This window comes from Tympanuchus pallidicinctus, unplaced genomic scaffold (assembly GCF_026119805.1).
Source record: "Tympanuchus pallidicinctus isolate F22 unplaced genomic scaffold, pur_lepc_1.0 scaffold22, whole genome shotgun sequence".
Lineage (NCBI taxonomy): Eukaryota > Metazoa > Chordata > Aves > Galliformes > Phasianidae > Tympanuchus > Tympanuchus pallidicinctus.
Genome location: NW_026294739.1, coordinates 37,431,978 through 37,459,845, shown reverse-complemented (window position 1 = coordinate 37,459,845; position 27,868 = coordinate 37,431,978). Strand labels below are relative to the sequence as shown.

At 36.9% G+C, this 27,868-nt stretch overlaps 1 long non-coding RNA gene across 1 annotated transcript in view; it reads left to right on the top strand.

Annotated features, from left to right (window-relative positions):
• The first annotated feature begins 1,843 nt into the window (after nucleotides 1-1,843).
• The window catches only part of LOC128082839 (uncharacterized), a 310,058-nt gene continuing 284,033 nt past the window's right edge, over nucleotides 1,844-27,868 (top strand). The window contains exons 1-2 of the long non-coding RNA XR_008207861.1: nucleotides 1,844-1,981; nucleotides 15,590-15,752. This is a non-coding gene — a long non-coding RNA (uncharacterized LOC128082839). The remainder of the gene's footprint in view (nucleotides 1,982-15,589; nucleotides 15,753-27,868) is intronic.

Genomic DNA, 27,868 nt, shown 5'->3' with positions numbered 1-27,868 from the left:
CTTAGTTCTCTTTCAGCAGGGTTATGATGGAGCAAAGAGGCAATTTGGTCTCTGCTTTAAGGAGCTAAGATTAGCTTCCCCAGTTCGTATCTTGTTTAGTGGGCTAGAAGATCCTTACTTTGGAGGAGCTGCTCATGCAACTGAACATTACGTGAAAAGTGTTAGAAATGACAAATGTATGTTTGATCTTGGCTTGATCATATGTGTTGTTGCCCATTTCTTTCCTTTTATGAACTCTTTTAAAACATGGTGCCATGTCTTCAAGCTCAAGAGGATAGATTTAGGTTACAGGGTAGATTTAGGTTAGAAAAAAAAAAAGAAAAAAAAACCACCACCAACAACAAAACATTACAATGAGGGTGGTGAGGCACTGGAGTAGTTTGCCCAGTCATTTGATTACTGTCTCATCCCTCAAGATGAGGCTGGGCTGTTCTAGCTGTGATGTTCTATGCAGAGGAGTTGGAATGGAGAGACTCCAGAGGTCCCTTCCAACTATAAGGATTCTATAATTCTATGAAGATCTCTGTACCAGTGCTCTTGTGATAACTGTGGAGTTGTACTTGCAGACAGTTGTACTTACCTGCACTGCAAAGCATTGTGCTTTCAAGTGGCTCAGCTGTTAGCCGCAAGCCACTGGTGCTCTTCTGCCTTAGAAGGTCTACAAAGAATAAAGAAATTGTGCCATGAATCACACAGACACTGTATATCAGTACTCTTCCAGCATTATTGCCAAATAAAAGCTTGCTACACAAAGTAAAAATCCCTCTCCTTCTCTTCCCCTCATTTTACCATAATATATCACCATAATCAGGAAGTTTATTCATTTATAAACATATTTTATCTTTTGCATCTTAGTCATATGCAATGGAGTTATCATTGTTTGTACTATGTCAATGACTCATTTCCCTTTTGAGGATGTGCAAATCATATGTCATATACAATATCTGACCTTCTCCCAGCGTCCACAGGCCAGTATTTGATTATTCAAAGCAATGCTTACAGTAACGATAACAATGTCAAGAAAAATAGAGGAGAAAAAGAAAATTGTCCCTTAAGGATGGCTGATACAAAATCCCTGCAATATTTAGGTATTACTGCAAAAGCACAAGTGAGAAGTAGTAGTGGAGACCACTTGGAAATGAGAGACAGCATGGGGAAAAATAGTGCTGTGGAACCAGCTGTTCAAGAACACCGACTTTTTACTAGATGGACTTTGAAAGGTGAAAGTCAAGGAGGATGTAACCTAAAAGCAGACTCTGTTCCTGCAATACAAATCTGCTGCAGCTTCATACTGCAAAACAGACAATGTGGCTTCATCGTTTCTCCCCTTGAAACAAACTTCCAGCTGTTAACCATTGAGTGTCAGGAACTGTTCCTGTTAATGTTTTTGAAACAAGAGATAAAGCCAGCAGATACCCCTGAAATTCTGTGGAATTTATGATTTTCCATTTATCTTTAACCACAGTTGCTTGCAAAGTCTTGAAGCTACCAAGAAAAAAAGGTCTTTTTGAGGCATTACCCCAAACGTAACATTGCATTCTTTGAGAAGGCAATTGTTGCTGAAGTGCAAGGTGCAATGCAGACACACAATGAGGAACCCGTGTAAAAACTTTTCTGTTAGCACTTGTGAGGAGTTGCTGTGACCTCCGGATCAGCAGCTCGTTGGGTACAAAGAGAACCTGGATGCAAAGCCAACATTCAGCCCTGCTGAGCGAGCTCTGCTCTGAGTGCCACGGGCTGCACGCGCCGCAGCGTGCCTCCAGCCACGAGGCAGCCTGCTCAGGTCAGGAGCTCCAGGCACAGCAACGTGAGGTCCTGCAGAGCTCGTCAGTCTGGTGATCTGCATCATCCATGCAGCTGCTCTGCTTCCAAGCACAGTCCTGCCCTGCGGGCAGCATAGCTGTGTTTGTTTGAGGTGGCACTGGGTGAATTTGGGTGAATGTAATCTGCTGAACTCGTGCTGGCCCTGCAGAGAGCTGCGGTGAGTGCCATACCCCCACGGCACGGTCTGCAGGATGACTTCCCTGCGGAGCCCTGGCTATAAGCTCTCAGAGGGTCCCTGCTTCCTTCACTTCCTTACAAGCATTGTTTTCCAAAAGGCTTTTTTTTTATTTCCCTCTTCTCCCTCCTCTCTCCCCTCCCCCCCTCCCCCCCCCCCCCCCTTTTTTTTTTTCTTTTAACCTCATTTCCATTACTCTGACTCATTCTGTTTTGGTGGAAAAATCTGTATTCTTTTTTGTATAAAATCTCTGTTTATGACATGTGTCAGGACAGCATATAAACTACTGCTGAATCCCACCTGTACTTTTAATCTTCTTGGAATGAGAGGGTTTTACTAGCGATAGATGTTATTGCAATGATTTTAGTGTGTGGTTTCCTAATTTGCTAACCTTACTATTAAAATTAATATTTAGGTTTTATATCTTTCAAATGGGAATAATGATGTTAGTTATCTGATGTTTATGTCTTTTAGTCACGAAAATGTTCCTATTTAGGCTGTAACAGGCCACACACATGTAATCACAATAAATAGCATTTAATATGTTTACAGTAGTGGAAGGATGAGGTTAACTTCTGTTTTTATATTGATGGACTCAGCTGGACTTGGAATACTACTGTTTACAATTAACTACATTTTTGTTGTTGTGCTTTACCCTCAAATTAAATCTTTATTTCATCAACTAACCCTAGGGATTCCCTGTTATAATCAATGTAATAAACAGCATTAGTTGATAGCCTATAGCTGATGTTCATTTGTAATTAGGCTTGTGTTTAAAGAAGAATAATTTTCTAAATTTTACTGCAATAATTTTCCTTCAGATTTATTTATGAAAGGCAGGATTAAAAGTTGCCTATGGTTTGTCTTGTCTCCACATGTCTTTAAAGGAAGGTCACTTGAAAAAGACAGGAATTTTCAATGTCTTTTTGTAAGCATAATTTCAGAAGGGAAATGGCTAACAGTCAATATGGACTAGCACCTAACTACCAATTACCCATTCAAAAATCTTCTGCTCTCCTACCTTGCCAAATGCTTGTTGAAGACATGGCTAACATATTGGCTACATGCATATGACCGGAGCATATGGCAAGTGTCAGTGACACCCTAGGAAACAGGAAAAGAAGTAGGAGCAAGAGGCAATGGACCAGAGCACAGATATCTGCCTCCATGTGAGGTTTTACTCGCTGAAAAAATGGCCAGAGGCACAAGTCAGCAGGACTGAAATATAAACCTTTAACAACTGTTCTCAGAGTACAGGCGACCCCCAAAGCCTCTGAATGCAGGCAGCAAAATGGCATCCAGTGAAAGCTGTCTTGTGGTGGTTAATGCTGCCCATTGTTGTTGTTCACTGATTACTTTTTGAAAATTTGGAAATGTCTGCCTGTGCAGAATTAATTTAAATCTGATGAGATATTCTGTACAGTTCTGGTCTCGCTCTGGTGAATGTAGCCTTGTAATAAGTTAGTCTAAAGCAAGACATGAACAAAAGTACTTCAGCCACCTGAAAGAAAATCAATAGAAAGAATGCTTTGTAAAGAATTTTCTTGAGCAACCCAGAGGAACATCAAGCTGAAAGAGGTTCCATACTGTGGGTATGTCATTTTATACATGCTGTTGGACTAAATGGATGTAAGCATATTTTTTATTAAAAAAAAAAAATGTAGTAAGTAAGATTTACATTTCAAGTGTCTACGGAAGGAATAGAAGAAACAGTGATCTGATAAAAATAAGTTGGTAACTTATTTGGATGTGGGTGGTTTAAAGCATGTACCTGTGTCGAGCTGTAGGCATCCTGAGCACACCGCTCTAGCAGTACAACCTATCCAGCTTGGATAGCTAGTGCAGTGCTGCATTTCAATCTCGCTTGGTGCCATGTAGATTTGCTCTTTGAAATAAGATTAATTCCCCATAAAACCACTGCTAATACTCTCAAACCTCCTGCTTATGTGACTGGTTTCCTGCATTTAACTTTGGGAGGAAGTGTCGATCCACCCATTCTGGGTCTCTGGTTAACACCCCTTACTGCCAGCTGGTGCTAGGCTGAACAAGCTGAGCTCAATAAGCCTTAGACAAAATGAACTTTGATTAATAAGGCAGAGAAAGACAGGACTGGAAAAGTGGAGCTATGAATGCAGAATTCATTTCATGCGAGAGTCTTGAGAAATGTTTTCTCTGAGCTAGCAGCTCTGGGTACCTATCTGGTTCCACTGATATCTAATCCTCGATAAAATTACTTACAATATGCTGTTACCCAAGATGTTTTTATCAATATTTCAGAAAACGTTATTAATGTTTCTGGAGGTAACATCACCTTATATATCACAGGTTATGTAACAACTGTTACATGTGCTGTGCTGTTTATGAATTATTTATGGGTAGGAGAAGAAAGCTCTGGAAATCTCATCAGTTATGTTAAGGAAGCGAAGCACACAGAAACATCTTATGGGTTTTTTTGTGTTTTTTTTTTTTTTTTTTAATTAATATAATTAAAATATTTGGAAAGCACCTAGTCAAGGCAAAACATCATAAACAAGAAAATTTTCCCTCCGTGCTTTAATCAGGATTTGTATCATATTCAGCTACAAAACCTTGTGCTTGTAGCCTGCATACAAGCCTGAATTTTGGACTCCAGTACCTCACTAGTAGTTCTTCTGTTGCAGAAAAAGAAAAGAGGGTAGCTGAAAAGACCAGTATGCAAAATCTACTCTGATTTGCATCTATTCTCTAGAGGCATATCCTTTCTCTTGTCACATTCAGTGGCAAAAGTCTTTATTTATACCTGGCCAAGTGCTCAAACTAAAGAGAAAACATTCAGCAGCTCTTCTGTTCCTCAGGTAACTGTGGATTTCTCCCCTAGGTTTGCTCTCAGATCCATAGCTCCGTTTTAGTGAAGTTTAAATATAGGAAAAGGTTGCACATTGAAAAATATGTGCTTCAGCTGTGATGATTAAAGACTTATGGATCAGGATATCCACCAATCCTTCCTAGTTTCGTTTTGGGATGTGTATATTTGAGTGTGTTTTATACCCAAATGCCCAGTGGGAGAGACACAGTTACAGAAGATGTGAAAAAGGATGCAAGCATTCATCTGCAAGGCATAGGTTCTAACACCATGGATGCTGTTCTGATATAGGGACCATTTTGCTATTCTGGATCGTATCCTTAAGCCAGAAGGTACAGGTCCTCAAAGGGCACTTAAATGAATTGAATGGGAATTAATGGCCTTTGGAACCCGGATTGAATTGGTTGAGCATGTATGTCTAAATACAGTTGTCTTGGAACTGTATGTGGGTATTGTGTTGAAGCTGATTTTCGCATTTGTAGTCCTGAATTTTTCAAAGAAAACCACTACAGTTGTTCAAGAGATGGAAAAGCAGGAAGAATTCTGTGTTCTTCTGTGAAAAAAGATCTTCTGTGCCCAAAAGGAAATGACCCTTTTATAGGAAGTTGTGTTTTGGAATTCACACTATGCATAGAAACCCTTTTATTATTTCAAATTATTAGCCTGTCATTCAACTGAAAAATATGCTATATAATTGAATTTATGACTGGAGTGTGAAACTCTTATGCATGCTGAATATCTTCCCTCTGCTGTGACTAGTCAGTAAAGGGTGGGCTGTGACTTGGTGTGCAGGCTGTCACCCCAAATTCCTGGGAAACCAGTGGAATTTGATAGGTGAGCTGCTGCTCACCAGTGTAAAGAAGGGGATCACAGTCTGACCGTCAGTGACAAAGTGCATTAAAATTTGGGCTAGACATTTTGGGAAACTTTTAAGTGAGAATAAATTAACCACTTTATGCCAGACATCACAGCAGGCCTTGGAGATTACATAATTGTGTGAGGAAATGTGCCTCTCGATATGGGAGGTTTAAATAAAAATAATTTCATTTGTATTCAGGTAACATTTTTATAGCATCAATTTTATGATAAACACAACAGCTGCAGCAAGATTGTTTTTCTTGCTGTAAGGCATAGTAGAGAGTGTTTGCCAATTTTCTGTCTCAAAGAAGGTGTCTTCACATCTTGATTTAGCCCTGAATAATTCAGCAGAATCTTTAATAACAGACTTGCATGTTATAAGATCCTAAAATGCATTATAACTTAAAGAGGCAGGAAGAAATGGGATATCATCATAGGACTGTGATGTATAAAGAGTAGTTTTAAGCATATATTGCATGTTACTTGGTTTATCGTGTCTGACCTTTGACCCAGATCAGAATCTGTGACCCTGAAACAAACTGTATTCCCTTGCTGAACCTTGGAAAAGGAATGCAGAAAAGTGCGTGCTTATCTTTTGTATTTCACTCATTCTCTGCTGAATATTTTTTCCCGACTGGCTTCTTTCATGAATGTGAAGGAAAGCATTAACGCAGGGGAGCAGATCTCCTGTATTGTAGTTTCATATAAAAATAAGGAAAAGAGCTCTTTTTCAATGGCATGTAGCAGCTATAAGAGAATTAGGCTGCATCTTGCATAAGGATTGTTTAAACTAATGGAATATTGTTTGAAATAAAAGTGTAAGGGCCAACATAAAGAACAGAAACATCTTTGGTACTGAAATAGTACCAATTTCTCTATTTTTCAAAAACTCCTTTACTTTCAATTACAGCCTATTTACATTAGAGTTTCCTGCCTTAATAAGGCACAATCATCTGGAGAAGTGATGGCAAGTTTTTGTATCACATAACCAAATCCTCAGATAGCTGAGGAACATGAGACATACCAAACACCTAGGAGAAGAAAGAGTCCTGGAAGTAGTTTGTACCTAGAGGCTCCCAGCTGAGCCTGCTGCTCCAGTGAAGGTTGGTTTGGGCATGAAGGTGGCCAAACTTGCTGTGTGTTATAGACCAAGATGTGCAGCTGCATCATAATGCCACTGTCAGCCATAAAGATACCTGGGAGTTGCCATGAAGTTTAAAAGCCACTGCTTGGCCACCAGTGATTCGGGATACACAAAATCATGTGAATTCTCTTCGAAACGTAAAACAATATTCTTGCAGTATATCTTATATTTGGTCAAGCAACTCAGGACAGTGAATAGAAATATGAGTAATATATCTTTGTTGATAAACACTAACACAGGAAGAACAGAATAAGCAGTCTCACAGCTTTGTCTTGGAATTGTATGTTGAATGGTAGTCGGCGCAGTGCGGTATTTCCCTCAAACAAAATGGCTGCACAGTCATTAAACTAATGGAAACAAGAACTTTCACAAAAGGATAAGTTACATGTTAATCAAACTTATGGCAGCTGCTAGAAGGCTTTGTCAGGTTCTTTTATGACGAAAATCCACATGGGGGCAATTCACAATGCTGGCCAAGTTACAGGTGTCACATGTATAAAACATGTCATTGCTTTAAGATTTAATTAGGACTTTCTTCTCTGATCATAACACTTTAAAGAAAAAATACACTTAGGATTCAATTTTCTTTGAGAGTGGTTATTAATTTGATGTGATTGATGTTAAATGGGAATTAAATCATAAACGTGATTATGCTTGTGGTTGGATGTTGTCTCAGCAGATTGTTTCTGCTTGTCACTTTTGAATGAGTGGTGACATGATATGGCATGTTGATTTTTATTATTGCTTAAAGATTTCACTTTATCATCATTTGTCAGGAAACTGATTTTCCTCTTAGTCCCATTAATATTAAATCTATCATAACTTGATTAGGATAGAATTGTTTTCTATGGAACCTGTGAGCCCTAGGCTAAATTTATCTCCCAGGAAAAGTTCAGCATAATAATGCAGAGGGGAAAACCAGCTGACTAACAAAAGTAAAGCTGGAATATGAGGACTAACAAATGAGAGTAATTTTTTCTTCTGTAATTACTGTGTATATTTCTGTACCCTTACCTAAAACAGATTTCAGAAGTATTTACACCTGAAACTGGAAACTCGCTCTTCACCACTAAAACAGGTAATAAAAACTACTAAGATAAGGCAGGCAAAGATGGATGAAGAATTCTGTATCTTTTAAACATAGTAATTTACAAGATTAGAGATAGATTGATATTCCTGGCAAGGAAACTGCTGTTGTGAAAAAGAATTGAGAACTTCCATGGGCACTCTGTGTCCCCTTTGGGTTCTAAATGCAGAGTGGAGTTGTTGGATTTATGTTGACGTGTAGCACAGACCAGGTGTCGCTAACACTTTTGCTATCTTCTTTCATCCTAACAATTGGTGATGATTGGTTGGTGAAGTATGGCCTTTTACCGTCAGAGCCTAGGCTGAAGGCTGCTAGGTCAATTAAATGGACCTCTGTGGTCTCACATCAACTCTTACATTTGTTGCTCATTTGCACTAACCAGTGTTCTTCTCTGGTACTTATTTGATGCTTATTACTGTGATATCTGAGAACAAAGATCATTGAGAACAGATACTTATTTCTACCAGAAAACAGAATTCTGTATTGTTGTAGCAGCAGAAGAATTCTATTAATCCACAGAGCACAGAGTGTGTTCCACACGATGCAAGCCATGTGCATTCTGTACGCAAGCTGCAGCACACGAGCTGCTGCAGATCCCTCAGTCTGAAGGTGGGGGTGGGGGAAAGGAAAATGAAAAAGGGAAAAGCAGCGTTTTGGCTTTTTTCCTTAGTATCTGGGGGGGGAGGGAGGAAAGGGAAGGAATTGGGGGGGAGGAAACAAACAAGCAAACAAAAAAAACAAAACAAAACAAAAAGCAAGTTATACATAGCCAAAGTTTTGATTTCTACTATAAATTTGCATCTAGGAATAAGTATAACCTTGAGAAATGATCTCTGCTTTTGTATTAGTCTTAAATTTGTTAGAACCATCTTTATTAAGAAAAAAAATTACGGAATGTAGATACTTCTGTTCTTGATTGATCTGCAATCCACTATCAATCTTTGAGCTGTGCTGTGCAAGAGATGCCATCAATTGCAGATGAAACCCAGCAGGGCAGATGTCTCTGAATGCTTCAGCTTCTGGATTATATCAGAATTAGTGTCTGATAGAATATTGTTAAAAGACAAAACTGAGGGTGGGGTGACAGCGGAAATTTTTGTTTGAGAGTACCAACAATTTACAGGGACTTTAAAATGATTTTAGATCTGAGAAAATAGTCAAAATTAAAGCTTTCTTGCAAGTGCTTCCATTTTGATAATAATAATATTATTAACAGAATTTCTCTGTGAAAGTTACTTTTCAGTGTTAATGAATAGTAAGATAAATACAAAATATATTAAATAAATTTAGAAAGTAAGAAGCAGGCAGCAAGCAAAGAAAAGCAGCACCCCAAGAATATTGTCTGAAATACTGAGTGTAACATGTTGTTCCAGGACATTTTCCACAAGAGAACCCATTTTCAAACATCTTTTAATATAATAGAGTGTGACTCTGAAATTAAGCATCACTGCAATTCTGCTTTGGGTAGAGGATCTGACTTCAAATATACTGTATTAGCTTTTGCTAGCAATTGGCCTGTATCACAGAACCAAGGAGGGGAGTGGTTAGATTCTGCCTTGCTGATAGAGAAAACAGGAGAAAACACAACAGAAATAAGTGCAGTTACAGAAGAGTAAAGCAAGTCAGAAATCAGAATCACATCTTTGTTGAAAAAGCTTATGATGTTGAATATTAAATTAATCCAATTTGCACTGCCTGATGATGGCCATTAGTGCCTGAAGTAGAGGCAATGAAATGCTAATGTGATTAGTTAGAAATACAGAAAACAAGCAGTACATTTTTCCTTTGATTATCTGTGTGTTTAAGAATATTTCATCACTCTGCTTCCTTTGAAATAAGGGTAAGATATAAATCATAGGCACAGATATAACTAGCAGTTGTGACATTTTGTTACAGAGTTTAATTACATGAATCATAAAATATTGCTACAATTTTCCAAACTGTTAAACCTTAATTAATATGAACCCACAGGGACCACCTTGATGGTTCATAATACTCTGGAATCTTTCCTACAGTAGTAGTTCATGCGTTTGAGGAGTGCTTTATAATTTACAGAGAGCGATCAATTATTAGAAATGAAGCCAGACAAATTAATTTAGTATAAATGGGGTTGTATGGAGTTTGACTAATTCTTTTTAATTACCTATATGTTATTTTTTCAATAGCCTAACAAAGGGAACTATTATTCTTTCCCATGTTCAAATTCATTAATCTCATTACTGTGCAGTATTAATATAATTTTATCACACATTCCAGAAGTGGAGCACATTGACAAACCATAATGAATCACAGCATTAGTGTACTATCACTACATTAATTTCAGGACATGTCTAGCTCATCTGCAATTTACGTTGAGACTGAGTATAAAATGAGCTGAATAAGCATGTAATTATGACATCTGCTTCTTTTCAGGTACGTCTTTGTAAATCAGTGACAAAGGAATAACAGGTTTAAGTATGTGTTAACACTCTGATAGCATGTATAATTGCAATATGGCAATGTGTAATGAAGATTAAATTAGACTGTAGTGTACCTGACATATGCAGGAGCATAATTGAACCGCAGTAATTGTGGAACAAAAAGGACTACGAAGTACTAATATTTTAATTTAGGAAGGAAAAAGCACTGTACAGAAGGAAAAATATTAAAATGATGTAAATTAGCATTATTTTTTAAAGAGGCATTATTTATGCGCATGGGTTTTATCCTTAGTATGCTTTACGTGTCATTCTCGGTGCTGTTGTCACAGGCTCTATGTTTGCTCCTTTTTGGATTTCAGGTGTGTAAGTCCTGGTTCTGTGCCTTCTCTCTACAAGAGCAGAATACAGCCATTACTCACAAGCACTCTGTTGCATCGTCTCGTAACATAGAAATTAACCTTCAAAGTAGAATTGTAAAAAGTACTCATTCTCATTGTACTCAAGTACTCAATACTCATTGAAGCACTGAGTCCTTCAGTCAGGGGAATGGTTATGTGCCAGGTCCGATGTGTGAGACAGAACCTGAAACGTGTGGCAGATCAGACTGTAAGCCAGAGGGCACTGCAAATTATTAACTGCATTTTAACCAAAGTCATTATCACGTAACTGATAAAATATTTATTTGAGATTTGTATCATACTATATTTCAATGTCAAAACACTTGTGGGAGACAATTAATTGCAAAGGCTAGTAAAATAATAGGTTTTGCATGAAATATTGTTCTTGGGACCAAAATATACAAGATCTGTGAATATGATTTCTGTGAAGTTAGTGAATCTGAAGTTAAATAGATGTTTGTTTTGTACAGGTATAATTTAAGCAAAAATGTCTTCAATTATAATGAACACAAGTTGAGATTTAATGTACACCAGGCCGTTGTGCTTAGATTATTTTGTTGTGAGAATGATTGCTTGCTTCTCTTTAAAAACAAGGAAATCTTTTCCTTCTTATCTCTGCACGGTTTATGCAGATACCCACGTGTGTACATTCTCAGTGAATTCAGTGACCGTCCACATAACGTGTTTTCCCTGAGGAAGGGTATCTTAAGGAATTCTGCAGCTTCTTTTTGCTTTTTGCAGTACTTTTGTTCTGTGCTACCAAGGTGAAAGGAACACTTTCTCAAAGTGGGAATAACGCAGAAATGCGTTAAAATAAATTTCAATCTACGTAGAAGGATTTTCAGTGAAGCCATCAGAAGCTGAACAGCAAGTTAAACAACTTGTGACCTTTAAAGAAAGCTGTGACTTTTTTTAGCTCCTGCTGGATTCCCCTCTTTTGGAACACTCCATGGCTGTCTTACAGCTGGCTGAACGAATTCCCCAGGACATTCCGGTAGCGGCATGGGGAGCAGCCAGCACCACAGAGCAGGTTTCAGCTGGAGCGCAAACTCCAGTTTGCTTGGAATTTCTTGCACAGGAAGTTTACTGAGCTTCACATGGCCAGCAGCCACCGAGACTCGTTTGAGTTGGACAAGGCCCTAAGAAAGCACGCTCTGGCAAATATTTTCAGAAATTTCTCTTTGCAAGTCTTTCTAGTCTTCAGCGTGTCTAATCTGTGACTACACATGCACACACATACGCACGCATATTCCCACCCTCCATTACTAGCTGTTCCATCAAATTGACTTTGAGTAGCCTGGCCCTTACAGAAAAATAAATACTATTTTTGTTCTGATATGGATAGGCTGAAATTGCAGAACTCAGTAACTTTTTCTGTAGTTCTACTGCTCGTGCTTGTTAACAATTGTACCTCTTCTTCGGTTCGTTAACTGAGATCCTAAGTTTTAGCTAATTAACTTTCCATCTGACAATCAATTAAAACATTAATAGAAATGTATGAAATTAGATACACGAACTCTCCATTTAATGGAGAGTATTATTATCTTTTACTGGTGATCCTAATAAATGGTAGGAAATATTATATCTTAACTACCATTAATTTTGGTCAGATGAGGTGGTTTAAGATCAGAGGAATTATTAGCAAGTTCAGATTTTCTTATCATTTAAAGTGTCGTTTAAGTAACAGTTGCCATCAACGCTGGTAAAAATAGGAATAAATGCAGGAATGGATTTTAGTTGAAATTGTACAAATTTAGTGTTATCATTATCATATAAAAATGCATATAAATCCTGGGAAACAGAAACCCTAAAGATTTTTCAAATTATGAATTTGCTTTGTTAAGCAGATATTAGTATTTTTATGAAGGCAACTGAATACCAGTATAAATATAAGGTTTGTTTAAATTGTATAGCCATAATGAGTAAAATACAGACAAATCACAGGAGCCGTAATTTAATCTGCAGTTATGGAGCGTGGGCTGAATAATGCTGTAAATTTTTCTGCGGTGCTGGAATATAAATACCAAAAACTTAAGAGCTCTTCTAACAGTTTGTATCATAGAATCATAAAATCCCCTGAGTTGGAAGGGACTCACAAGGATCATCGAGCCCAACCTCTGGCTCCATACAAGACCACCCAAAATTGAAACCATTTCTCTGAGAGCATTTTCCAAACTCTTCTTGAACTCCAGCAACATGTGGCCATAACCACAGCCCTGGGGAGCCTGTTCCAGTGAAGAACCACTTTTGCAGCCTTCCTTTGGATGTTCTCTCATAGTTCTGTGTCCTCGTAGTACGGTGCCCAAATCTGCACACAGTACTCAAGGTGAGGCCACCACACCAGCACAGAGCAGAGCAGGACAATCCCTTCCCTCAATTGGCTGTAAATTATAAGTTCAAAAATTGGCCGAATGAAGATGAAAGTACCAGCTTGTGTGCAAAATCTATTTACAGTAATGACAATTAGTAGAAACTTTTAAACTCTTCTATTATCTGAATATTACTAACCTGTAGAAATATTTTTGCCATTCAATGATAATGTGGCCTGTGTGGAGAAAACATGTAAGACTACTTGCTTTTTATCTGAATTAACACTGAAGATATTTAAGATTATTTTATTGATGCTAATGGAATCACAGTTCAAACAAGCATTTTATTTCTAATGTAATTACATTATTTTATTTGGTTTCAAATTTTACTAAATTATACAAGGGATCTACTTTCACTTCCATTCTTCCATCAGTTTAATGCATCTCACTTTCAAGTTTTCCTGATCTGTACCCTGGGTTTTTCCCTTTTTACGTTAATCTTCGAACTCCTGGTTATATCTCACGAACGTTACTAGATAATTCATTTCTCTTATTTGTGTTTATATTCCTGAAATATTTATAGACTGCTACCATGCCTCACATTCTCTACCCAGTCATCATTTGGCCGGTCTATGTTACCTCATTTAAATCTTTCCTCATAAATCTCACTCCCTTCCCTAACCACTTTTGTTACTCTTTTCTGAATTCCCTTCATTTTTCCTGGGACTCTCACAGAGGTGGCCAGTGCTGGACAGAGTGCTCCAGATGTGATTGTTTCAAGCCATGTCAGCAGTGGCCATGGCCATTACCTCACTACCTCATGCTGCAATGCTTCTGCAGAGACCATGTAAAATTGTTTTGGCTTTGTGTGTGTGTACATCTCATTGCAAATTTGTGTCCAAAGTATTATTAGCCAACAGCATTAAGAATCTGTGTTATTGTTTCTCAGGTTTCTCTCTTTAAATTGGATTATACATGTTTATTTCCCTTGGATGTATGAGCAAATGAGCCTCCTCTAAATACTGTTCCATTTCCATTGCCTAACACACAGAGCCGAGTTAAAGTTCTGTCTTCTCTCACATTTGCTAACAAGTACAGACCTGATTTATGAGGCCATCAGGAAGATATTGATATTGATATTGAGGTAACTCGACAGGCATTTAATACAATATACTTCAGATTATCACAGCCCTGCCCTCCTACATTTAAAGGCAGTAACATGGCTTGGGAAACTAAGATAGTCAAAAAGTAATATTTATCTGATATTCTTCGATTTTGTTCCAGTTGGATCCAAGAATTGTCTCTCTGTGCAGCTCAGAAATACAAGTGCTGATGTAAGGGAGAGGGAGGAGAGGCTTGGCAAGGACAGGGGTGAGCTAGAGCCCTAGCAGCTTTGGCTTAGGTTCCTTTAAAATAGCAGGGAAGCTGTTAGCATTAACGCTAACTAGTAACAGTGGATATGCAATATCACATTCCAGCACTCTTGATAAATGGCCAATTTAGTCAAATATTGTTTTATATTCAAGTATCTGCATTAAAATCTAGTTTTATCCTCACCCTCGATAATCATATTGTATATTTATTGGATAAAAGCCCTCCAGTACCATACACTGAGATATGTTTCTGTTCTCTGTTATATATGTACATTACTACTTCATGCATATATATTTCATGGGTTTCATGAAAAGTTGTGGGTTTGTTTTTCTTTAGAGCTTTTTAAAAACAATTTGCATATATTTCATAGCTTTGGTAATTTAAAGCTATGTGAATTGATGGATTATCGTGATTTAAAGTAGTGTCCAAATTCTTAATTATTGCAGCTGTAATAATATTGAAATAAAAAGCTTTTGAAATCACCTATATTAATTTTAATGTGTTCCTTAGAAAACTCTGCTATTCAGTTGAACAATAAGCCAGTGAAAGAGCTTAGCATTTGCTTCTAATGGATTCAAGTTTTGCCTTTTTTAGCTCATAAGTTAGCACAGTAATATTCAAAGTATTTAAAGATGTCATGATGACTCTGAGTTGTTGCAGAAAGAAATAAAGATGGAATCCATATGTTTTTCTTTTGATGGATTAAGGGCCATGTTTACAACAACATAAGTTTACACTGTAGCTGGCCTCAAGTATTCTGCAGACCTTCATGGGTCAGCTCCTGCAGAGGCTCATTCTTACTCAAGAGTACAATTACAGTAACTCTTTCCATGGCAAGGGAAACAGCCTGTTCTGAATAGAACATCCAGCGCACTGTATTTTTTTTTTATTTTTCAGATATTTTTTTTTTATACTTGAAAACAGTTATTTTTTCCATAATAGCGGTTTTCAGTATTTACAGATTCAGTGTAGATGTAGGTTAACAGTCTTCACTTACTATATTTTCTTTATTAAAATGTTCACATGATATGTGTTCATTTTATTTTAAAAGGAGGCAGTTTGTTCTTATGTCTCAGATAATGCACAGGCATTTTTTTATGGAATGTGGAGTCTCACATTGTAGCTGTTATCCTTCATTTCTCTATTTCTGTATTCCAGAAATCTCCACTGCAGTGTCACAAGTCTTGCAAAGACCACACAATGAAGTTGCAAACAAATGAATCTCAACAGCAATTCAGAAAATCTACTTAGGAGTCACATCTTCACTGGCTTCATCTTGTTGATCTTGATTTTGTCTGGAATTAGCTACAGATTAATCTGGGTAATATTTTTACAATGTTCATGATATATTGAGATAAATGCGTAGCTCTTGCACATGTTTATAAGGTCAAGTTTTAAAATGTATTTATTTATTTCTGCTGGTGTCACAAGGCCACAATTTGAAGAGTACTTAGTCTTGATGAACAATTCTTGGTATTGGTGTTTACAGACTTCAGTCCATAACAGGAAAGAATATAAGCTATCAATTACTGCCAACTAACAGTCTGTTGTTGGCCAGACTTACCCAGTGAGTACTGCTTTATTCCAATAGCCTTACTGAGTTAAGTGGATGAGACTATGTCTAGCACATAATGCGAGTGTATAGACCACTGTGACAAACAGAGACTGGCCCAGTTTCACAGCCTCTAGAGTAAAAACCTGCCCTGGATGAGGTTGTTTTATGGATAGAAAGCAGCCTAGAGATTTTTTCATTCCACAGGTCCTTAAGGCCTAATATGGCAGAAAAGAGAGAGAGGGGAGAGAATACTAAGAAATAAAGTGAACAGTACATTTCCACTAAAATTCAAGACCCTTCAGGAAGGTTGTGTGGTAGATTTTTTTGTGAGCTTCCATGCAAAATAGCAGTTTTGTGTCCATTTGGTTCAAGAAATTGAAAGTGTTGAGGTGTACAGTAGCTCTCTTAGTCTATATGTGCTATCCTCACTGCAGTGCTTTCTGAGTGTTAAGGCTGTCAGTAAACTTACTTTCATAAGACACGAGCAGATACTATCAGATCCCAAGTAATAGTCTGTAATGATCAGGTGCTCTTTTCTAGTGTTTCATGTAAGTTATGTACATCTTTCTAGCAGTTTTTGTCTCACTTTGACTGATGCAGCACTTGATTTTCTGTAGTTAACATTTTCTTAGTGACCTCTCCTTCTTAGTCCTTTTTGTTTCCAAGACCTTTCATAATTTGGATTCTGTTTTGTGCTGTTACACTGCAGGTATCACCTTCAGTTATTCTTTAGTTTTACAGCTTGATCCTTATTTTTTCATTTAAAAAGGAAGGAACAACATATTATGAGAAATGAATTTCAGCCATGGAACTGTGAATTGTACTAACCAAGATAGTCATAACAAGAAATGTGGAGCGCTAATTACTTATACGCATACTGAACAAAGAATGCAGTAAACACTCCCCCTTAATTATTTCTTTTCTGTTAAAATTATTTTTCTTAGTCTAAATGCCAGACATGTTTTGCTGTACTTGTCACATAAATTATGGTGATACGTTTTCGAATCCATTCATAATGTATTTTCACCCCCTACCTATCCCCATTTGGAAGATAACCTATTTGTACATCTTTTATTTTTTAACCAATATATTTGAATTTTGCATACGATGACTTTGGTCTGAGCATATATCAAATGATAATAATTCACTTAGTAAATTTGTATGGATGATCTCAGACATAGACTTTTTTGTATGCTTTCTTTGCTATTGTTTATTATTTTCTATAGAAATGTCTCATAATGGCTTTGACTACTCAGATGAATCTAGGGACACTATTGCTCTATTTGTAAAACTATGTACGTTTTAAAAAAAAAAAAAAAAAAAGGTATTTTGTTACTTAGAAATAAATGTATCATGGAATTATAAGTATCTGTTTGGAGAATTAGAAGTTGCCTGAATGTACTGTAATGCTACATCATGGCCTGAAGCAGGGACGGAGCACCTGATAGAAAGGCAGGGCCAACCCAGGGGAGCTCAGCTGCATGCAATGTACCTGAGAGACTGGAAGGGGTGGAGCCAGGATCCATCCCTTCCCAGATCTCATGTAAGGGTGGGCAGTGGAGTTGAGGGCATCTTATTGGAGATCTCTGTGTAGCTGAGGCCTTCAGTAGGTAAGTGGATTTGTTTTCCTTTGTTTTTGTGTTTAAGTCTGTTGCATATCCTCACTTGCTGAAGCTCAGGGCTTTGCTGCTCCACTATCACCGCTGTTACAGCGTTATGCTGGAGATGGTCAAATATGTGATCAAGTTGTGGTATACAAACACAACTTCTCTAAAGCAGCTACGTTATGCAGTATTCTGGGTTGTTACCTACAAAATGTGTGGTCACTCATTTGTCAGTCATTGCTTGGAGAAAATAGTGGGAATGTTATTAACCGCCTTCAGCATTTTATTGTCTGCGTGGTGGGCTTATTTCAGTGCAGGAAAGCTGTCAGTGACCGCATAACATGCTGTTTGATGTAACAGTGGAAAAGGTTAGGTGGTTCCCACATTAGAGCAGTCATTTCTGTTAGCGCACCAGTACTCAGTTTTATGGTGTATTGAAAGAAGCCACTTGGGAGGCAGACTTTGTCTTTAGAGAAATGACTGATACTAACAGGTTGGAATATGGAAAGCAAAAAGTTTAGTTATATTATTTAAAAGTAGAAATGTGCATGAAATTTAAGTCTAACACTCAGCTGCCAAACTTTGCCAAAGTAAGTTAACTACTGAGGAGGCCATAGATACTGAAATATTAAGGAAAATGGATTAAAATCGATTCCTTGGTAGCTGATCTCTAATATTTAAAAATAACCTCTTCAGTGTTCAGTGTGCCTCATTTCTTTGTAAGTGACGTTTATCAGAGCAGCAGTGGTAGATAGGTCAATACTAAGACCAGAATATTGTTTCCTGAGAATTACGCAAACAATATCCTCAACTTTTTCAAGATCTTTTGCAAGAATTTTGGGAGAAAGGAAATACAGTCAGTTTTATAGTCTGTATAGCATGCTGAGAGCTTAGCAAAAATAAACTGCAGTTTTTGCAGATCTGGCAAACAAGTACTCTAAATAGCATCTCAGCAAACTGTGGACAGACCCATAGATGAATATGCTGAAGCAGAAAATGAGTTTGTCAGCCTAAGGGTTCAACCCGGTGTTTGAATGTTTGACAGCCATAAGGTATGGTAAATGAGTACCTGAATGGCTTTTTTCTTTCTTGTTTTTGTGGACCATGGAATCTGTTTTGAACTGTAAAATTGAGATAAAAATTGTGGGTTGGTTGTGGAATGCAATCTGAAGAGAGATTTTTCACATAGGATTTTTGGCAAATTTTCTTAGAAAGTTTTGATTTTACGTCTTTTTAAATCTGTTGTTTGATGAAATTTGTAATTTCTAATTTCTAAGAGTGCAGATAGAGAAGAGACTGGTGTCTGTCAATTTGTATGCTGCTGTATCAATTTAATACTTTGTCTCCAAATGGTTTCTGTTATTGCCCCCATCATACCTAATTTCTGAACATGGTTGAGTACCTACTGCAAATAGCCTCTTTTAGCTTCTGCTCAAATGGCTGGGAAAGCTAGAAAGATAGAAGAAAGTAGATCAGTACTAGGATATGAATGATCTCTTTGCTTCTGTGTAACTGCTATAAGTTACACAGAAATAGATTGTATTAGACTTAGTAAAAGTGAGAATAACTGTAGAAAAATCAGAAGATTAAACCTCTTTCCTTACTATGAAATTATGTACACGTTCAGAGACAAACTATTTTCCAACTCTTTTGCATGCCTACTAGAAATTGTGTGGGTAAAAGTGCAAAGGCGAGATTCCATACAGAGATGAGTTTGTTCAGAGCTGTAAGGAATTCCTAAACTCTCTTCCAAAGATAGCCATCTTTGAGCACTTGTTCTGCCTGGGGAATGGCTGGATACATGCATACGCACCTGATTGCCAGGCCCCAGCAGCCATGCTAGTTTTAGGTACCTCCACTGAATTTGTGCAAGTAAAAATCCTTAAAAATCCAACTAAAACTATGAGGTATTTTTGTTTTTATTTGGTTTGTTTTTTCTCTAAATATTCCAGATCTGCTTTTGTTTCTTTTCTGGAAAGAATATTTTACATTTTACATATATATATATATATATTTATATATATACACACACACACATATATGCTTTATAAATGCAATATTAAAAAATTGAAGTAAATAACAAGTGTCTCTAGCAGTGTGATCTGAAATATGGTCACCTTTGGAGCTAAAGTTCTTTGCTTCTTCTTTTATAGTACCAAAGAGACAGCGCAAGCAAATAAGAGACAGCAAATTCCCACTCTGTGTATCTCTCTTTTGGTAAAAGTAGGCTACAAGTGACTTGAGAAAAGTTGTGTAATATATCCATTACTGAAGATATGATTTGTTCCTTGTAAAACATATGGTAACCTCCCATCTAGGAAAATAGCTGTGCATATCATCACCTAATCTGGTAATACAGCAATAATTTAGATTAGAAAGATCTTATCTTTAAAAAAAATTGTAGTTTTGCATGTCCTTGAACAGCACAACTTCAGAGTAAGGGTTTATATCTCTCATGGTAAACTTGAGCTGTGCTGCAGGTGTTTTAGTTTATCACTGAAAGGAAATGACTTTTTTTACACCTAATTTAATCTGAAGCTATTCACAGTTTAAAATGTTCGGTAACAGTGACCTCTGTAATGACTAACACATTGCAGGTGGTCTGATAGCAGGCTGGTGGTTAATGTTTGCTATTGAGAGAGACAGAATTAAATGTCCACCCGAGTTGTTTTCTTCCATTTATAGTATGAAAACAACAGCTGGCAAAAAAGCAAACCACAATTAAAGACCTTCTGAAAAGTTGCGATCTGTTTCGTTCCTGCAATAGGAGAGCTTTCCTGTGGCATCTATTAAAAAAGTGTCATTAAATTTGAAAGTAGAAATCCTGGTAAATATTTGTAACTTAAATCTCTGTATTGGACTTCTAATACTTTGGTTCCAGCCTGGCAATCCTTGCTCAGTCCTTCTGGCAAAACCTCTTCTTGTTCCGCAGTTGTGTGGTTAGGATCAGTGAATGTTTTGCATACACTTGGACTTGAAGCACTGTAACAGATTTAAGAAAGCTTCGCCAAGGCTCTTAGAAGCTCTCATTAGGCAGTTCAGTGCTCCTATAACAGCATATAATGCAAAACTAGTGAGCCTGAAGTTTTCACTTTAATTCATTTCCATTTTGACAAGAACTGAGCATCTTTGCATGTGGCTGCCCACACAGACCTGGGCAGTATCTAGGCCAGTCATAACTGCTGTCATATGGCAGTGAATTAAAATTCTGTTCCTTTATAATGCTTGCTAGCTTCTAGCATTGCATAAACAAAGCTTCAATTCCTTTGGTGTACAGTATGATTATAGAGTCTAACTCAAACCTGGGAATGCAAGAGTCCTCAGGTACAACGGGTGAGAAATTTAGGTACTGTCATAGGATATCTTTTCACCCAGAAACCATGATGTTGTTTCTACTATTTGTCTTGGAGTGACATGAATTGTTACAGGAAGAAAGGACCTCTGAAAGTAGAAGCGAGTCTCCTTCACAAGACAGAATAGATTTAACTTCTTAGAAAATGTTTCTTCAGCAAAAACTTAAGTCAGCCATATTTGCAGGACTGAAAAACTGACCACACCACCTGAGGAAATGTGATGTATAAGCAGGAGTTGTTCTGAAAAGTATGTTTCAGACTATCTGATGTGCCAGTTCCTATCAGCAAGCCTTTTATGGAATGCCCAGGATTATTATTTAGCAATGCTTTGTGTACCAGGCTTTAAGGAAGAATAGTTACCTTACTAATGGGATGCCTGGATAGGACCCACTTCACTGCTTTGTTAACTATGTGCAGATGGGAGACAAGGGCACTCTGTGGTGTCAGCTGGTGTATTTCACATAACATTGCTCTTTGCTGCATGAATGAATGTAGACCAAAAAGAAAGAAAAAAAACCCCACGAACCCTCGACAGTATGAACAGTAGGTAAAGTAAACTGAATGCTAATTGGAAAAGGGATTGGAATCCGGATCATTTATACATAGAGCTTTATACATAAGCATAATCTATTTTGGTCAGACTGAAAAATTAAAAGGGGAAATTGGCTATATCAACCACTTGATTTTCAATGTCTATTTAGTTATTGTATTCAAACAGTCCCGCTTTGGAATGACGTGTAATCTGTTTTTCAGGCTTCTGTTCTGGATAGAAGAAAATGTGTGTTTGAATCCTGTCAGGTAGAGGGTAGAATGCAAGTTTGGCTTTCATGTTTCCTAAGAGTACTATGCTCTGCTGTACTGCCTTCTGTTAGATGTTACCCTGCATGTTGTGCTAGGCTTTGTGACAGTTTTCAGAGTAGATGCTGTGATCTCAGTTTGTGTAGCAAGTTTTCATGGGAACTAAAACAGACTCCTGTGCAGCTGCCTGTCCAGTTTCTCTTCTGCTTCTAATGCTCCCTTCCTATACATAATCAAGGTTTAAAAAGAAAGTATTGGGAAGAGATATGCATTTGAGGATATATCCAAAGACTAATGTGATTATTAGAAGGACTTTCATTGATAGCAACCCTATAATCATAGGTTTTCATTGTCAAACTTTTGTTCATTAATACGAAATAGAATTTGCCAAGCTCCTCTGATCTCTCTACTTGTTTCTTCTGCTTGTTTAACTCTTTCAAGTTAATATTGTTTTTGGCAAGGGATGACTGTGCAGCTTGGTCAGCTTCTTTGTGTGTGTAGATTTACATATTTTATAAGTCAGCTGGGTTGCTCATACATACAACTTCAAGATTGTCATGCTTAAAATTATTAATGGTAGACAGAAACCACACAAAAATGTGAAGAAACATAAGTAAATTGTCAGTAAAAAAAAAACCCACCATCATTATTCTTTTCATAAGCTATGCCTTATACAGTACTCATGTAAATAATGTTTCCTTGTCTCTTTTGCACCTGTGTTTTGTAACACACAAGATGAATATTTACTCCTAACCCACCTACATTTATAACTTCAACACTAAAATTTTCCATTTGCTGTTTAAGTCTGTATGTATATTAGCAAGGTCCTTTATTGTCATGAAATTAAACCTTTTGATGTTTCTTCCTTCCTTAGACAGAAAAGAAAGTTGACATCAAAGTGGAGACATACCGCTGACTAGTAATTACAGCAGCTTAATGTTGCCCAATACCCACCCATTTACAAGCCTGCCTTTACTTTCTTCAGCATGTACTTATTTTGATCTACACCTCTAGGAATAACTGGACAGCCCAGCTACTTATACAGATTTTGCAAAATTTCTTTGAAAAAAACCCAATGTTTTGATAACTTATTCTTTATGTGTTACTGGGGCTTTTTCAAAACTTCATTTAATTACTCTAAGTGAATTGTAGCTGTTAGCTGGGTGTTGCCAGATGTGAAACCAGACACAAGGGTGAGATTTTACAATTTAAGCACAGCTGTTTAAGACAAAATCTGGTTTAGGACGCAAGAGATGGAATTAAAATACTACATTTATATTAAAAATAGCAGGGAATCAGATGCAGGACAGCTAAAGGTCTCCTTGGCAAACCTCTTTACCTTCCCGTGGATCCATCCAGCTAAGCCCACAAAAAGGTTTCAAAGCCTGCTAATGACATTTGCCATCAGTGTTTTCCTCTCACCCACAGAAGCAAACACAGGTATGCAGGACACTGCTTTGTTTTTAAATTGAAGTCTTAATTCTTTCTAATGTATGTATTAGTAAGGTGAGTGCTGGAACCAAGGACAAAATGCTTCTGCATCTTGGAGCGGTTTTGAATGTCTCTAAGTGTCGGAATGATGAACTGAAAATAAGTTTATTTGTCTTGGGCATTTGAGTCTTGCTGCTTAAGAGAGAATAACTGTAGAATTCTCTAAGGCAAGGTATGGAGGTCCTCCCCATTCTTGCATATTCTACTGCACTGGCAAAATTGTTGATATGCTTAGCAGAGCGTGTAAGGTACTGCAGAGCAGCTGAAATAACTCTGCGTGTCTTTGGTATATTGACCTCTGTCAATGAGGAGAAAGGAGGAACAGCACCAAATTTATATCCGTTTTCTAACAAGAGATGTGTGGGAGTGGAAAAGCCTATCCAGTGAGTAAGCCTTATTTTTTCATGTCAAGACAAAAACAAAACAAACAAAAAACAAACAACAAGCTTGACGTACTTTTATTATAAAGTGTATTAACAGTGTATGTTTTGAAGTGATATGTCTTCAGTAATGGTTTTGCTAGCCTACCCCAGACTTTGTTGCACTAAATTTGCCCCTACTGTATTCTGTATTATGTTTGGGTGATAGAAATGCAGCTCTCTGAAGAACATATTTTCCATCTGAGCCCACTCTAAATCTAAACAGTGACTCCTAGCAAGAAGACAATTTACCTATAACAAAAGCCATGGCAATTTAGCCACAATTAAAAAAGCAAACAAACAAAAAAAACCCACCAAGGATCTAGTTTGATCATTCATTTTGACTCACTTTATAAAAATGATAGATTAAAAGAAAATAGACTTTTCCTGCTGTTTCTTTCAAGTCCCTGTCTGTTTCTGCCACTTGGCTGTGGTCTCAGTTATTGCTTCAGTGCAACAACCATTGGCAACAGCTAATTATAACCAGCAGACTCTGCTTTCCACCCCCCGCTCTTCTGACCAGGTCATTGCAACACTCATTTTTAAAGTGTTTTTTTCTAAACAGGAAAACATTTCTCCAAGAAAACTTTGTAAATATTTTTCTCAGTAGTAATAGCAAGCAATATTTAATCTGGTTCTGAGGTCACTGGGAAGAGATCAAATGTGATAACGCTGAGCTTTTAGCTGTCAAACATAAATTTCTGGCATTTCCATAGTTTTTAAACCTATAAGAATAGGGGGTGTGTTTTTTTCTTGTCGAGGCCCATTCCTAATTTCCATCCCTGTTAATGGGTGTTATGTATTCTTATCAGAGATGCTACACACCTCCATGCATTCTATTGTATGTTAATCCTTTCATATTTTATTATCTGAGCCTGTAACAATATACAAAAATCTGTGAGTTGATGAAGAGATTCTGTTGATGGTCATAAATTTTCAAAATAAATAAGAACTAAAAATTAAGTGCTTTATTAATACGTTCCAAACCCAGAGAAGGATTCACAGAGTTCAGCAGTGAGTTAGTTTATCATGGTGTGAAGAATGGCTAGTTCTTTCTCTCTTCCGGTAATTATTATTTTTTCCTTTCATTATGACGTTAGTTTACTGTAAGACCTTTTTGCTGGTAACAATAGTTATTCTGAAGTGTCATTTGTAGTTTATAAAAGTCAAATACCCAGCAAAATAAAGCATTTATAAACCTTCTCCCAAAACATTTTTAATAAACATCTCATATAGTCCTTACACGATATTTAGCAGAATGTCATCCATTCTAATTATTTGTTGCTCTACATGCTATTGTCATTATTGAGATTCTAAGAAATTAAAAAAGCACCTTTTATTCCATTTTCTTAAGAAGTAAGGAGTTACTAGTGAAATGAAAATATAAATGTTCTGCTGCTTTGATTAAGAGACCTAGACTGACATGCTCTGAAATTCTCAACTGAGGGAGGAGGAGCATCTTTTCAATTCTGCCTCCATTCAAAAATATGAGTGTTCAGTTTCATTAAATAACAACATTCTGTGGTTTCCTTGCCAACTGTCATCAATATTTAGGCTGGAAAATTTTTGTTATTGCCTGTATGCAATTCTCCTTAGAACCACCTAATTTTATTCTCATCATAAGCTATTAATTAAATATGTAATGTTTCATTCTTGCACTGATAGTGTTACTAGGCTCCAAAATTTGCATACCAAAACTCAGACTTAATATGAGAAATCAGGCTATTGATGTGAAATAGAACATTATTTGAGTTCATAACAGAGCTGTCAAAATTACTTGGGTTTCCATTCATATAAATATTTAGACTTTTCAAGTCTCTTTGGTTATTTGTCTACCTATGTATTGTTGATCAGTTTGGAAGACAAATCCTTTAAAAACATCTCTACAGTACTACATAACTGCTCTGACTATCTGGTAATAGTCAATACACATCATTTCCAACCAGTTGAGGAGAGTAGAATCCTAGTTGTCACGCAGAGCACCCTGGTAATTAAAAATATAACCAATGTTAGCACTGAAGACTGGCTAAGTAATTTATCTTTGTGGCAATTCAGCCAAAACAGAAGCAAGAAGAAGGAAAAATTTAAAAATGAATTACTTAAGATTGCACACTTCATTCTTATGATAAATAGTTGGTACTGAATTCCATGAAATAATTTAGTACAGAAGAGTCTATTAGCTAGTTAGAAACCATGACCCCATTTAACAGTTATGGACCATGGTAGCATCTAATCTATATTATTTGATTTGTATACCCCTTACGATCTGAGCTAGATCCCATAATGTCAAAAATCATAGCTGTCACTTGAATTATAACCCATTCAAAATGCAGGGTTGTCAAGATCAGATATGTTTGTCTCAGGAGTGACCTGTGCTAACAATTTGCTATATAGCAAAGCATATACTGCTTTTTGCTTTTAAAAAAAATCTCCAATCCACTCTCAAGTGCTTTTAAGATGCAGTACAGCATGGGATAATCTGTTTAAATTAATTTTCCTTGTATCTTCTCTGCAGTGTACCTAAAAATATTAATCACATGATCAGGATTTATATTTTATTTTTAAGAGCCAAAAATCAGTAGATATTTTGATTGCTCTGTGCACTTTTGCTTGCCCTCAAAATCTAAATAAGCAGATAATTCAAAACTGTATCATACTTCTAAATCCCACAACTGTACTTATCTATGCTAGAAGAAAAAAAAAAGTGCTCCTATGTAAAAATGTAGTAGGAAAAAAAAAAGAAATACACCCTTGTACTTGATTGTTTTATTTATGAGAAAAAATAAATGGCTCTTCAGTTCAAAGTACAGTGCAAGAACTGACAGATTTATAGATTTTAATCACAGTTTTAATTTAGAGAAGCATTTCTTAAAGATCTTATAATCATGTATGACATTTTTACAGTAATATTTCATGCTTACATTAATATCTCTGAACTCAGATTTTTGGAGATATAAACTGATATACCTACATATACCTATATATATATAGGTAGAACTTGTACCTATATGTACCTACATATATATAGGTAGAACTTATTTAGGTGTTGTAATCAATGGTATGATCCCTTCAGATGAGGTGCAGCTCTAACACCTAAAGACATCCAGGTAAATTTCAGCTCTGAACAGTTTTACTACCTTCTATTTTCCCTGAAACTTTTAGGAGTGGGCTCCTTTTTTCCAATGGCTTCTAGCGCTTACATAGAATAGGAATATAATATCACAACAAACAATGGCTTTTTTCTTTACAATCAACTCTGCAACTCCTGGTGCAGGTTCCCATCCAGAGGAAGAGTGCAACATTTTATTCATTCCCATGTGAACTTCAATGTATGATACATTCTCTCAGCTGTTTAAAATCTATGAATTTTAAAATAACAGTGAATTTAAACTGCTACAAAATTTGCAGTGTCTTTAAAAATAATGGGCCTTTACCAAATCTACTTCATTCTCATATAAATATGTGAAATAGCCTATAAGTTGAAGCTGCTTTTTTTTTTTTCTTTCTGGAGGAAATTTCATTCTTGTTTCATTTACCCGCTTTTTTTGGAGGCCAATGCAAATAGAGAAAAACAGAATGGAGGGGACAAATATATGCATGTGAATGGAGAAAAGCAGTATGGATGAATATGAAAAGAAGAGACGGTGTTGCAGTGAATTAAAGTAGTAATTAATAACCAGACTCTCCCAAGTGAAATAGGTATTTCGGTGTAGGCTTACCTTTTCTAAGCAATCTCTGTTTGCAACAGGTTGTATGAATCTTATAAGCAAGCTTATCTTCTCCATGTGGACATATCCACAGAGCAAGCTGCTCCTTCTCTGTATGCAGCAGCACAGTTCTGCCAGTCCCAGAAATGCCTGCAGAGTGCTGTGGCAGTCTTCAGTGTCCACTTCAGTGTCTTCTGCCTGCACAGCTATGGTAGTGTGTTCAGGATTCAAGTTCAATAGAGTGAGACCAGATTTGCATTTCTTTAATTAGTACTTTTATGTTGTAAGTATAAATCTTTATGTTACTATCTTTGTGTTAATGAGTTGATTCACACTGTAGGCAGGTCTGGGAAATACAGACAGAGCAAAGCATGTATGTACATGTAGGAAGGTGTGTATAGGGGTGATGCTTCTCCTAGGGCATATCCACACGATAAAAATTTAACAAATAGGGCAGGTGTTTTTGCCACACCAATAGGTAAGTTGAAGTCCCCAATGCAAGAAAGACCT